This window comes from Prionailurus viverrinus, chromosome B1 (genome assembly GCF_022837055.1).
Source record: "Prionailurus viverrinus isolate Anna chromosome B1, UM_Priviv_1.0, whole genome shotgun sequence".
NCBI classification, from domain to species: Eukaryota; Metazoa; Chordata; class Mammalia; order Carnivora; family Felidae; genus Prionailurus; species Prionailurus viverrinus.
The window spans coordinates 60,775,114-60,788,655 of NC_062564.1; the positions used below are offsets into that span (position 1 = coordinate 60,775,114).

Consider the following 13,542-nt stretch of genomic DNA (forward strand, 5'->3'; position numbering starts at 1 on the left):
AATACAATTTTGTTTTTCATCCAGTCATAGGTTTATAAGCCAGGTAGATTGCTTCACTTTTTACTATTTTTAAAGCAATTTTAGGTTCACAGTAAACTTAGGAGAAAGAGACAGCAAACTTAGGAAGGATCACATGGTATTTCTAATTTTTTGAGGAGTGCCCATGCTGTTTTCCAAAGTGGCTCTTCCAATTTAGATTTCCACCAACAGTGAATGAGGTTTCCTTTTTTCCACATTCTCATCAATACTTGTTTCTTGTCTTTTTGATTTTAGCCATTCTTTTTTTTTGGAGGATGGTGGTGGGATATGACCTTTACTGATATGAGCTTATCCACTGGAGTGGAAACAATGTACAGAACCAAATGTTTGTTATTATAACTTCTGCATCACAATTAAAACCCATACAAGTTTTTTTTTTTTTTGTAAAGTCAATTCAATCAAAATCCACTACTTCAGAGTCTATAGCTTCTTTGAAGCCACAGTAACACCGAAATATGGTTAAGACTCAAATGCAGAAATTTGATTGGTTGGAAAGCTAATTAAACTTCCAACTTGCTCAAATAGAATTACAAAAAGGTAGTGTTGTGTTTTTCACAGAGATACAGTCGCCTGGAATCACCAACACTGGATAGCTGTTAAGAGTATTTAGAGTCCTGAGATAATAAGGAATCCGGGATCCTTTAAACAGTCTTTGTCCTTTCTTCCCAGTCAGAGATTTGTTTATGTGTGGATTGACACCACCACCAGCAATTAGCCTTGATGAGAGAATCCAATTCTTCACCTCCACCAATAGCAAGTTGTAAATGAGGAAGGGTAACAAGCTTTACCTTCAGATGTTTGGATGCATTTCCTGCCAATTCAAGTACTTCTGCGGTGAGGTACTCCACGATGGCTGCACTGTGCACAGCGACAGTCACGCCCACACGTCCATGACTGGTTATCTTAGGTTTCACTGAATATTGCCCACTGGCAACTTCAAGCCAGCTCTTTGCTGGCTATGTCCCTATGTCTTGGCCTTTCCAGAGTCCTTCCCAGCCTTACTGCCAGCCTTTGAATTCTGCTGAGGCTTAAACAAGCAAGGCAGAAAAAGAATTAGAAAACCAAGACCCCACAGCCTACTCTTTCATTGGACCCCGATTCAAACTGCCAATTTTAGCCTTTCTAACAGGTGTGAGGTGAAATCTCATTGTGGCTTAAATTTGCATTTCCCTGATGACAGCGATTTTGAGGATCTTTTCATGTGCCTGTTGGCCATCTGGATGTCTCCTGTGAAAAAAGTCTATTCAGGTCCTCTGTCCATTGTTTTTAATGGGATGTTTTAGTGTTTTTGATGTTAAGTTGTATATCTGTTCTTCATGTAATTTGGATATTAATCCCCATATCATTTGCAAATATATTTTCCCACTCAGTAAGTTGTCTTTTTGTTTTGTTGATGGTTTCCTTTGCTGGGCAAAAGCTTTAGTTGTTTATTTTTGCTTTTATTTCCCTTCCCTCAGGAGACCTATCTAGAAAAATAGTGCTATGAATGATGTCAGAGAAATTATTGCCTGTGTTCTCTTTTGGGATTTTTATGGTTTTAGGTCTTATGTTTGAGTCTTTAATAGATTTTGAATTTATTTTTGTGTATGGGGTTAGAAAGTAGTCCTGTTTCATGAGAATGTCCCCAGCACCATGTATTGAAGAGACTGTCTTTTCTCCATTGTATATTCTCGCCTTCTTTGTCAGAGATTAATTGACCATATAAATGCAGGTTTATTATCCAGGCTCTCTATTCTATTCCATTATTTATATGTCTGTTTTTGTGCCAGTAGTATGCTGTTTTGACGACTACAGCTTTGTAGTATGTCTTGAAACCTGGAATTGTGATACCTCCAGTTTTGTTCTTCTTTCTAAAGATTGCTTTGTCTATTCAAGGTCTTTTGTGGTTCCATACAAATTTTAATATTATTTTTTCTAGTTTTGTGAAGAATGCTGTTTGTATTTTGATAAGGATTGCATTCAATCTGTAGATTGGTCTGGGTAGTATGGACATTTTTCACAGTAATAATTCTTCAAATCCATAAGCATGGAGTATTTGTGTCATATTCATTTTCTTTCATCAATGTTTTATAGTTTACAGAGTACAGGTCTTTTACCTTTGGGGTTAAATGTATTCCTAGGTATCCTTTTTGGTGCAATTGTAATGGAATTATTTTCTTAATTTTTCTTTCTGCTACTTCATTATTAGTGTATTCAAATCCAACACATTTTTATATATTGATGTTATACCGTACGACTTTACTGAGCTCACTTATTACTTGTAGTTTTTCAGTGAAGGTTGATTTTGTCAAATGCTTTTTTTCTGCATTTTTTGAGATGATAATGTAATTTTTATTCTTTTTTTGGTTAACGTGATATGCCATGTTGATTTCAAGATGTTGAACCATCTTGGCATCACTTGAATAAATCCCAGTTAATCATGGTGTATGATTTTTTGTGTGTATTATTGAATTTGACCTGCTAATATTTTGTTGACTATTTTAAAAACTATATTCTTGAGTGATATTGGCCTGTAATTTTCTTTTTTCTAGGTTAGATATCAAAGTATAGTTGGCTTGGTAGAATGAACTTGGAATTATTTCTTCCTCTTCTATTTTTTGAAATAGTTTGATAAAAATAAGTAACTCTAAATGTTTGGGAGAATTCGCTTGTGAAGTTGTCTGTTACTGGACTTTTGTTTATTGGGAAGTTTTTGATTGCTAATTCAATTTCATTACTAATAATTGGCCTGTTCAATTTTTCTGGTTCTTCCTGGTTCAATTTGGGAAGATTGTATGTTTTTAGAAATCTGTCATTTTCTCCTAAGTTGTCCAATTTGTTGGTGTGTAGTTTTTCATGGTAGTCTCTGTTTTTCTGTGGGGTCGGTTGTAACTTCTCTTAACTTTTGATTTTATTTGGTCCCTCCCTTTTTTTCTCGATGAGTCTTGCTAAAGGTTTATCAATTTTGTTTATCTTTTCAAACAACCATTTCTTAGTTTTATTGATCTTTTCTATTGATTTTTAGTCTCTAGTTCATTTACTTTTACTCTAATCTTTATTATTTCCTTCCTTTTTTTCTTTTTCTTTTTCTACTTCCTATAGGTGTAAGGTTGGATTGTGTCTTTGAGATTTGTTTTTTAAAGTTAGCCTGTATTGCTGTATATTTTCCCCTTAGAATGACTTTCACTTCATCTCTCAGTTTTTCAAGTGTTGTTTTCATTTTCATTTGTCTTAAGGTATTCTTAGATTTCCTCTTTGATTTCTTCATTGACCCAGTGGTTATTTAGTAGCATGTTGTTTAGACTTGTGTTTTCTCGTTGTTGTTGTTGTTGTTGTTGTTGTTGTTGTTGTTGTTTTCCAGATTTCTTGAAATTGGCTTCTAGTTTCATATCATTGTGCTGAGTAAAGATACTTTATATGATTTCAGTTTTCTTAAATTTATTGACACTTGTTTTCTGACCTAACAAATGATCTATCCTGGAGAATTTTCATGTGTACTTGAGAAGAACGTATAATCTTCTGGTTTTTGATAAATGTGCTGTTAAATCTCCTAAGTTGATTAGGTCTAATGTTAAGGTCAATGTTTCCATTTTCTATCTGGATAGTTTACCCTTTGATGTAAGTGAAATATTAAAGTCTCCTCCTCCTCCTCTTTCTTCTTCTTCTTCTTCTTCTTCTTCTTCTTTTCTTTTCTTCTTCTCCTTCTCCTCTATTCTTCTCCTTCTCTTTCTCCTTTCTTCTTCTCCTTCCTTTTTTCCAAATGCAAACTTAGTTTAATAAATCAAGGAACCACAGGTGACTGCGCTCTAGGAGAACATTCAGTTCCTCATGGCCATTCATAGTCTTCTCTGAGACTCCACTGCTAATGGTGTGGCCATGAAGCTTATAGCCATCTTGTCTTGCTAATGCCACTGTGCCAGGCTGTACCCCAATGCCAGTGGGCACATGACAGATGAGTTCATACTCATGAGGGTCATGTTTGTCATCCATGGATGTCATCTTCTCCAGGCCATGTTTGGCAAACACTCTTTAGCTTTACTTCTAAAAGTGATAACTCTTGGAAGATATTCTCCAGAGTAAGCTTCTGGTCCCCGGGCTCTGTTTCTTCAGAAATGTACTCTGCAGTCCTTTCCAAAACGTCTGCCACCTCTACCAAGTCCATACAGAAACTCTGGATTCCAATATCTTGGCATCTTCTACATATATGTGGGTTTGCCACCTTATGTTTTCATCATCAGCCACAGCTCTCTGGTATCTCATTGTTAAGTCCTGGACTTCCTTCTCCCGTTTCACAGCTTTAAGGTTTAAGGCTCGTTCTGCAAGAGAGGGTCCAAGTGCATCAGGAGGGTCCTCAGAACTGCAGTCCTCTTTGGCAGTTCTCTGAGTGGCAGTGCTGAAAGGATGCAGCGATCCCCTGCCTTCCAACACAGCACTGAAGGCCGGAAGGCACTGCACCAGTGGCTGGATTGCTCACACTGACCACACAGCCATATTCCTGATCCCCAGTGTTAAAGTCTTATGCTGTTGTTTTATTACTGTCAGTGTCTACCTTTGTATCTATTAATATTTGTTTTATATATTTAGGCTCTCGTATGTTACGTGCATGAATATTTACAAGTGTTAAACATATTTTTTTGGACCGATCCTTTTATTATTATGTCCTTTTTTATCTCATTAAAATTTGTTTTAAAATCTATTTTGTCTTGCATAAGTATTGCTATCTCAACTTTCTCTTGTTTTAAATTTGTGTGTAATGTATTTTTCAATCACTTAACATTCTATCTGTGTGTATCTTTGGATCTAAAGTGAGTTTCTTATAAGCAGCATATAGATGGGTCTTGTTTTTTATCCATTCTGCCACACTATGTGCATCCATCTTTCCTTCCTTCCTTCCTTCCTTCCTTCCTTCCTTCCTTCCCCTTCCCCTTCCCCTTCCCCTTCCCTTTCCCCTTCCCCTTCCCTCCTTCTTGTATTTTTTTTTAAAGTTTACTTATTTGCTTTGAGAAAAAAGAGAGGGGGGAGCATGAACAGGGGAGGGGCAGAAAGAGTGAGAGACAGAATCCCAAGCAAGCTTTGTGCTGTCTGTGCAGAGCCTGATGTGGAGTTCTATCCCACAACCATGAGATCATGACCTGAGCCAAAATCAAGAGTCAGATGCTTAACCGAGTCACCAGGCACCCCTATTTCTTTTTCTTTCTTTCTTTCTTTCTTTCTTTCTTTCTTTCTTTCTTTCCTTCTTTCTTTTCCTTTCCTTTCCTTCCTTCCTTTCTTCCCTTCCTTTATTCCCTTCCTTCCTTTCTTCCCTTCCTTTTTTCCCTTCCTTTCTTTCCTTTAGGAGTATTTAGTTCATTTACTTCTAAAGTAGTTATTGATAGAGATTTATTTATTGCCATTTTTTAAGTGTTTTCTGGTCATTTGAAAGTCTTTGATACCCACTGTCATTCACATTTTCTCCAATGTTAGCTTATAGAAGCTACATGGTTTTGAATATTATATTTAGGTCTTTGATCCTTTTTTTGGTAATTTTTATGAAGTGTATAAGATCTGTGTCTAGATTTTTTTTTTCATGGGGTGAAATGTGTTCCAACACGTTTTGTTGAAGACACTTTTTGTTCCATTGTATGACATTTACTCTTTTGTCAAAGTTTAGTTGACTACATTTGCATGGGTTAATTTTGGGCTCTCTATTCTGTTCCATCAATTCATTTTCTGATTCTTGCACCAATACCACACTGTCTTGATTACTGAAGCTCTATAGTATGTCTTCAAGTCAAGTAGTGTTAACTCTTAAACTTTGTTCTTCTACTTTAATAATAGGCTTATTTTGGGTATTTTGCCTCTCCATAAGAACTTTAAAATCAGTTTGCTGATGACCACAAAAACTTGCTGGGATTTTGATTAGAACTTTGATAAAACTAGAGATCAAGTTGTAAGCAGTCAACATTTTGGCAATATCAAGTCTTTCTATCCACGACCATGTAATATGTCTCCATTTATTTTGTTCTTCTTTAATTTTTTTCTTCAGTTTTGTAGTTTTCCTCATATAAATCTTAAACTTTTCTTTTTAGATTTATAACTAAGTATTTCATTTTTGGGGTGCTAATGTAAATGGCACTGTAAAATTTTTAATTTTAAATTTTACTTGATTGATGCTAGTATATAGGAAAGTGGTAGTTTTTATATGTTAAGCTTATTCCTTGAAAACTTGCTATTATCACTTGTTAGTTCCAGTATGTATGTATGTGTGTATATACACACATTGACTATATATATATATATATATACATATATATATATATATATATGTATATACATATATATATAGTCAATTCTCTCAGATTTTCTACATGGATGATTATATACCTGTGAATAAATTAGTTTCATTTCTTCCTTTCCAACCTGTGTATCTCTTAGTATGATGGCTTTAGATGTTTTGTAGATATTTTTATCAAGTTAAGGATATTCCCCTTCTATATCTAGTGTGCTGAGAATACTTATTATAAATGGGTGTGGGATTATGTCAAATGCTTTTTCTGTTATCTATAGCTATGATCATATGATTTTCTTCTTTATATATTAATATAAATTAATTTATTAATTAATATAATGTATTAATTTATGTACTTAATTTAAATTATTTGATTTTTTTAATTTGAATCAGCCTTGCATAATTTGAAATAAATCTCACTTGGTCATGGTATATAATTTTTTATACATCATTGGATTTAATTTGTTAAATTTTTTTGAGAATATACATTTATATTCATCAGAGATAAATGTCTTTGATTTTGTTGTAACATCTTAGTCTAGTTTTGTTATTAAAGTAATGCTGGCATTGTAGAATTAGTTATTAAGTATTAAGTAAATTAGAATTAGTTATTAACTATTTCCTTTGCTTCTGTCTTCTTGAAGAGATTATAGAAAATGGGTATTTCTTCTTTGAGTATTTGGTAATATTCATCAGTGAACCCATCTGGACCTGGTGCTTTCTGTTTTTGAAGGTTATTAATTGTTGATTCCACTTTTTAGGAGCACCTGGGTGGCTCAGTCGGTTAAGTGACCAGCCCTTGATTTTGGCTCAGGTCATGATCTCGAGGTCATGAGATCAAGTCCTGTGTCAGGGTCCAGGCTTAGCATGAAGCCTGCTTGGGATTCTGTCTCTCCCTCTGCCCCTCCCCTACTCACATGCTCTCTCTCTCTCTCTCAAAAAAAAAAATACTGATTCATTTATTAAATATAATTCTAGTATCTATATCTTCTTGTGTGAATTTTGGCAGAATATGTCTTTTAAGGAATTGATTCATTTCAAGTGGTTTATAAAAGTTATTAGCATAGAATTGATTATATTATTTCTTCATTATCTTCATATATCTTCATTATCTGCTCAGAGCACAAGCAGGCAAGGGCAGAGAGAGAGGGAGACACAGAATCCAAAGTAGGCTCCAGGCTCTGAGCTTTCAGCACAGAGCCCAACATATGCCTCAAACCCATGAACCTGTGAGATCATGGCCTGAGATAAAGTCAGATGCTTAACCTACTGAGCCACATAGGCACCCCAAATTTCTTCATTATCTTTTTAATGTCAATGTGATCTGCAATGATGTCATTTCTTTAAATTATGATATTGTCAACTTGATTCATCTCTTTTTTCCTAGTTAGCCTTTAGCTTTATTCTCTATTGATTTTCTATCTTCGATTTCATGAATTTCAACTCTAGCTTTATTTCTTTTATTATCCTTATTTTTGATTAATTTTTCTCATTTATTTTCCAAGATACAAGTTCAGATGAATAATTTTATATCTATCTTCTTTTCTAAAATATGCATTCACTACCTGCCATAAATTTTGAGACGTTATATTTTAATTTTCATTTAGGTTCTGTTATTGACTTATATTTTAATTCTAATGTGGTTTGAAAAGAAACAATATATAACTTTCATTCTTTTGAATTTTCTAAGTTATGTTTTGTGGTCTAGAATATGGTTCATCTCACCGAATGTGCCATGTGAGCTTGAGGAGAATGTTTATTCTGCTCTTGTTGGATGAAGAAGTTGATAGATATTAATTACATCCAGTTGATTGATGGAAAAAGTAGAACACACTCAATGATGAAAAGCTCAAACTTTTTCCTGTTAGAACAGGCATAAGACAAGGAGGCCCACTCTTGACACTTTAATTCAATTAGTATTAGAAATCTTACACACAGCAATGAAAGAAAGAAAGAAAGAAAGAAAGAAAGAAGGAAAGAAAGAAAGAAAGAAAAAAGAAAAGGAAAGGAAAAAGAAAAGGAAAGGAAAAAGAAAAGGAAAGAAAAAAGAAAAGGAAAGAAAAGAAGAAAAGAAGGAACGAGCATCCAGACTGGAAAGAAATTTTTGGTAGAAAGTAATGTTATGATATTTATCAGACAGCATGATTTTTACTTTTATAATTGAAAAAGTGCTGTATATAATACTAATACCATTCATAATCAGCCCATCTCTAGAACATCGATAAACTGTGCAGTCACAATGAAAAATGTCTTCAATCACTGTCTATATATTTTTGCTTTTAATTGAAAAAAAAACTAATATTATAAAATATGTCAAATTATACATCCAAAAATGTCAAAGAATTCCTGATCGGATAAATCAGTAAGTACACCTAGATATCCTCATCAGTCTTTAGAATAGCAAAAATAAACAGTCTTGTAGGCAGCCAGAGAAAAAGAACATAGTAGAGAAGGAAAAAAAAAGATAATTGCAGCAGATGTTTCTTCAGAAAACAGGCAAGCTAGAATATAGCAGAGTGCCATCTTCATTTTTATTATTTACTTATTTATATGGTTATGTATTTACTTATTATTTTTTTAGAGAGAGCACAACAGGGGTAGAGGTGTAGAGGGGTAGAGAGAAAGAGAGAGAATCTTTTTTTTAATTTAATTTTTTTTTAATTTACATCCAAATTAGTTAGAATATGGTGCAACAATGATCTCAGGAGATTCCTTAATGCCCCTTACCCATTTATTCCATCCCCACTTCTACAACCCCTTGAGTAACCTTCTGTTTGTTCTCCATATTTAAGAGTCTCTTATGTTTTGTCCCCCTCCCTGTTTTTAGATTATTTTTGCTTCCTTTCTCTTATGTTCATCTCTTTTGTCTCTTAAAGTCCTCATAGGAGTGAAGTCATATGATTTTTGTCTTTTGCTGACTAATTTCACTTAGCATAATACCCTCCAATTCCATCTACGTAGTTGCAAATAGCAAGATTTCATTCTTTTTGATTGCTGAGTAATATTCTATTGTGTGTGTGTGTGTGTGTGTGTATATATATATATATATGTATATATATATATATATATATATATATATATATATATATATACCACCTCTTCTTTATCCATTCATCCATCAATGGACATTTGGGCTCTTTCCATACTTCGGCTATTGTTGATAGTGTTGCTATAAACATGGGGGTGCATGTGTCCCTTCGAAAAAGCACACCTGTATCCCTTGGAAAAATGCCCAGTAGTGCAATTGCTGGGATGTAGGATAGTTCTATTTTTAGTTTTTTGAGGAACCTCCATACTGTTTTCCAGAGTGGCTGCACCAGCTTGCATTCCCACCAACAGTGCAAAAGAGACCCTCTTTGTCCGCATCCTCGCCAACATCCGTTCTTGCCTGAGTTGTTAATGTTAGCCATTCTGACAGGTGTAAGGTGGTATCTCATTGTGGTTTTGATTTGTATTTCCCTGATGATGAGTGATGTGGAGCATTTTTCATGTGTCGGTTGGCCATCTGGATGTCTTCTTTGGAGAAGTGTCTATTCATGTATTTTGCCCATTTCGTCACTGGATGATTTGGTTTTTGGTTGTTGACATTGATAAGTTCTTTATAGATTTTGGATACTAACCCTTTATCTGATATGTCCTTTGCAAATATCTTCCCCCTTTCTGTCAGTTGCCTTTTAGTTTTGCTGATTGTTTCCTTCGCTGTGCAGAAGCTTTTTATTTTGATTATTTTAGGTCCCAGTAATTCATTTTTGCTCTTGTTTCCCTTGCCTCCAGAGATGTGTTGAGTAAGAAGTTGCTGCAGCCAAGATCAAAGAGGTTTTTTCCTGCTTTTTCCTTGAGGATTTTGATGGCTTTGTGTCTTACATTTAGATCTTTCATCCATCTTGAGTTTATTTTTGTGTATGGAGTAAGAAAGTGGTCCAGGTTCATTTTTCTGCATGTCGCTGTCCAGTTTTCCCAGCACCACTTGCTGAAGAGACTGTCTTTATTCCATCAGATATTCTTTCCTGCTTTGTCAAAGATTAGTTGGCCATACATTTGTGGGTCCATCTGGGTTCTCTATTCTGTTTCATTGATCTGAGTGTCTGTTCTTGTGCCAGTACCATACTGTCTTGATGATTACAGCTTTGTAGTATAGCTTGAGGTTCAGGATTGTGATGCCCGCTGCTTTGGTTTTCTTTTTCAAGATTTCTTTGCCTGTTCGGGGTCAGAAAGAGAGAGAATCTTAAACAGGCTCACACTCAGCATGGGACCCAATATGCAGCTCCATGCCCTGACCCTGGAATCATGACTTGAGTCAAAATCAAGAGTAGGATGCTCAACCAACTGAGCCCACTCAGGTGTCCCTGGGGTGCCATTTTTAGAGTACTGGAGAAAGATGAGTCAAAATTAAAAAAGAAAAAGAAAAAGAAAAAAAAAATATATATATACTATAATCATTACACAGATGAAAAAAAGAAATGGAAAAAATTCAAAATTCATTCTGAAAAATATTCTCAGTACACTATCTATAGAAGAAAACATCCTTACCTTGACAAAGCCATTTATTACAAATATAAAGCTAATATCAAGACCATGATGAAATACTTAATATTTTTCTCCTAAGTCTAGAAACAGCGTGAAGCTTGAACTCATGACTTTTATTCCATACTTTACTGAATTTACTGGTCGTAATGGGAGAGGGGAAAAAAAAGCCCGAAAGAGTAGAAAGTAATAGGTAATACTGTCCTTAGCCACAGATGACACAAGGTTTGTATAACATGTATGTAATCTAAAAATAAAAACCAACAAATAGATAAACAAAATTTTACAATGTTACAGATAGGTCAACAGAAATAAAAGGCAATTTTTTAAAATTGTTTTCTTTTTTTTAAAAAATTATTTAAACCCAAGTTAGTTAACATATAGTGTAATAATGATTTCAGGGGTAGAATTTATGATTCATCACTTACATATAACACCTAGTGCCTATCCTAACGAGTGCCTTCCTTAATGCCCATCACTCATTTAGCCCATCCCCCAGCCAACATCCCTCCAGTAACCCTCAGTTTGTTCTCTGTATTAAGAATCTCTTATGGTTTGCCTCCCTCTCTGTTTTTATCTTATTTTTCCTTCCCTTCCCCTACATTCTCCTGTTTTGTTTCTTAAATTCCACATATAGGTGAAATTGTATGATATTTATCTTGATTTTTTTTCTTATACAAGTGGTCAATGAATATTCAAAAAGGATGTTCAACATATAAATCATGGAAATATAAATAAAACCAAAATAAATTCCCATTTTATATCCATTACAACGACTAAAATTAACATTACTGATAATATCAAATAGTAGTGAAGAAGTGGGTTAGATAAAACTTTCATCCTTGCGTGGTAGGATTGCAAAATAATAAACCATGTCAAGAAAGAGTTTGGTAGTTTCTCAAAATGTTCACCATATGACCCAGCAATTCTACTCTGAGGTAATTAGTCACAGAAAAAAAACAAAAAACAAAAAACAACAACTTAAAAAAAGACACACAACAGCCATGTAGGTGAATAATTATAATAACTATATTTAGACAGTCAAAAATCAGAAAATGTCCAAATACAGGAATAAATTCATTTTCATGCAATAGAGTATAACTCAGGGGGGAAATAAAAGGAAAACATTATTAATACAGTTACAGGGATAAACCTCAAAAACATTACGCTGACCAAATAAGGAAGACACAGAGACAAATTAACATTTTCTCTTATATGAAGGTCAAAAATCAACAAAATACTTTCTAGTAATAGAAATCAGACCTGTGGTTTCCTGGGGAAAGAGGCTGATGAGAAATGCTAAACTGACTCCAATGGCCACAAGAGATTTTTCTGTGTTATAATGTTCTATAACTTGTTTGAAGGGAAAATATATGGCTCCATAAATTTATCATGACTCATAGAATTGTACACTCACATTAGGTACAACTTAAATTATTCCTCTACAAATTTGATTTAAAATGCCGGCATAGTGGGACGCCTGGGTGGCTCAGTCGGTTAAGCATCCGACTTCGGCTCAGGTCATGATCTCACGGTCTGTGAGTTTGAGCCCCGCGTTGGGCTCTGTGCTGACAGCTCAGAGCCTGGAGCCTGCTTCGGATTCTGTGTCTCCCTCTCTCTCTGCCCCTCCCCTGTTCATGCTCTGTCTCTGTCTCAAAAATAAATAAACGTTAAAAAAAAATAAAATAATAAAATAAAATGCCAGCATAGAAGTCTTCTTAATCTTTTAAATTTATTTAATTTTTTTTCATCTTTGAGGATAAGTGCATATGTTAATATCCCTTATACAGTCAAAATCTTGTTTGAAAAATATACTTGGAGTAGAACTTTTTTCTTGATAATCTCTTCCTTTTGCTCTTGTTTAAATCTTATGGGGAAAGTTTTTAGTTCTTAAATTCTTTCAAATTCAGAAATAATATTATATGTCCTATTTTCCAGCCATCTAAGTACATAAAATAATTTTATTAAGTTGTCAGCCCATATCTAAGCTATCAAACTCATAACATGGGTGAAAGGAAATATCATTAGCATTTTCCTACAAACCATTTCACATGGTGAAAACTCCAGAACCAACTATCAATTTTCGTGAGAGGTCCGCAGTAGGAGACTAGAAAATACAATATGTGAGAACATATGGCAATACTTACATAAATGAAATACAGCCTATACAGATGGTTTCCTTAGAGAATAGAGTGGCATGCTTGGGTTGTTTTTTGTAGTCAGTCTGCTCCAAGATAGAGTGTGGTATCAAGTGAGAGTTGGCACTAGTAACTTAACGGTAGAAGAAAAAAATCTATAAAACCCATATGGGTAACTTTGTTTAAAAAATTTTTTTTAATGTTTATTTATTTTTTTGAGAGAGACAGAGAGACGGAGCATGAGTGGGGGAGGGGCAGAGAGAGAGGGAGACACAGAGTCCAAAGCAGACCCCAGGCTCCAAGCTGTCAGCACAGAGCGGGACATGGCGCTCAAACGCACCAACCGTGAGACCATGACCTGAGCTGAAGTCAGACGCTTAACTGACTGAGCCACCCAGGTGCCCCTATATGGGTAACTTTGAATACACTTTCTTTCTAGCTTGAATCCTCAAGTTTGTTTAGCCAGCTCTTCCCAACAGATTTTGTAATAAAGGTAAAAATAAAAAATAATAATCTGTAGTAATTCTAAACGGTGCTGGAAGATGTGTAAAGTTTTTCAAAAACTGACAAATCACAAATTAGGTAAAGACTAAA

General features: G+C 34.6%; 2 pseudogenes; both read right to left on the minus strand.

The window, feature by feature from the left end:
• Positions 1-556: 556 nt before the first annotated feature.
• Positions 557-2,426, minus strand: LOC125164759 (histone H2A.Z-like; annotated as a pseudogene).
• Positions 2,427-3,786: 1,360 nt separating this feature from the next.
• LOC125164760 (grpE protein homolog 2, mitochondrial-like) lies at positions 3,787-4,509 on the minus strand (annotated as a pseudogene).
• Between the last annotated feature and the right edge of the window lie 9,033 nt (positions 4,510-13,542).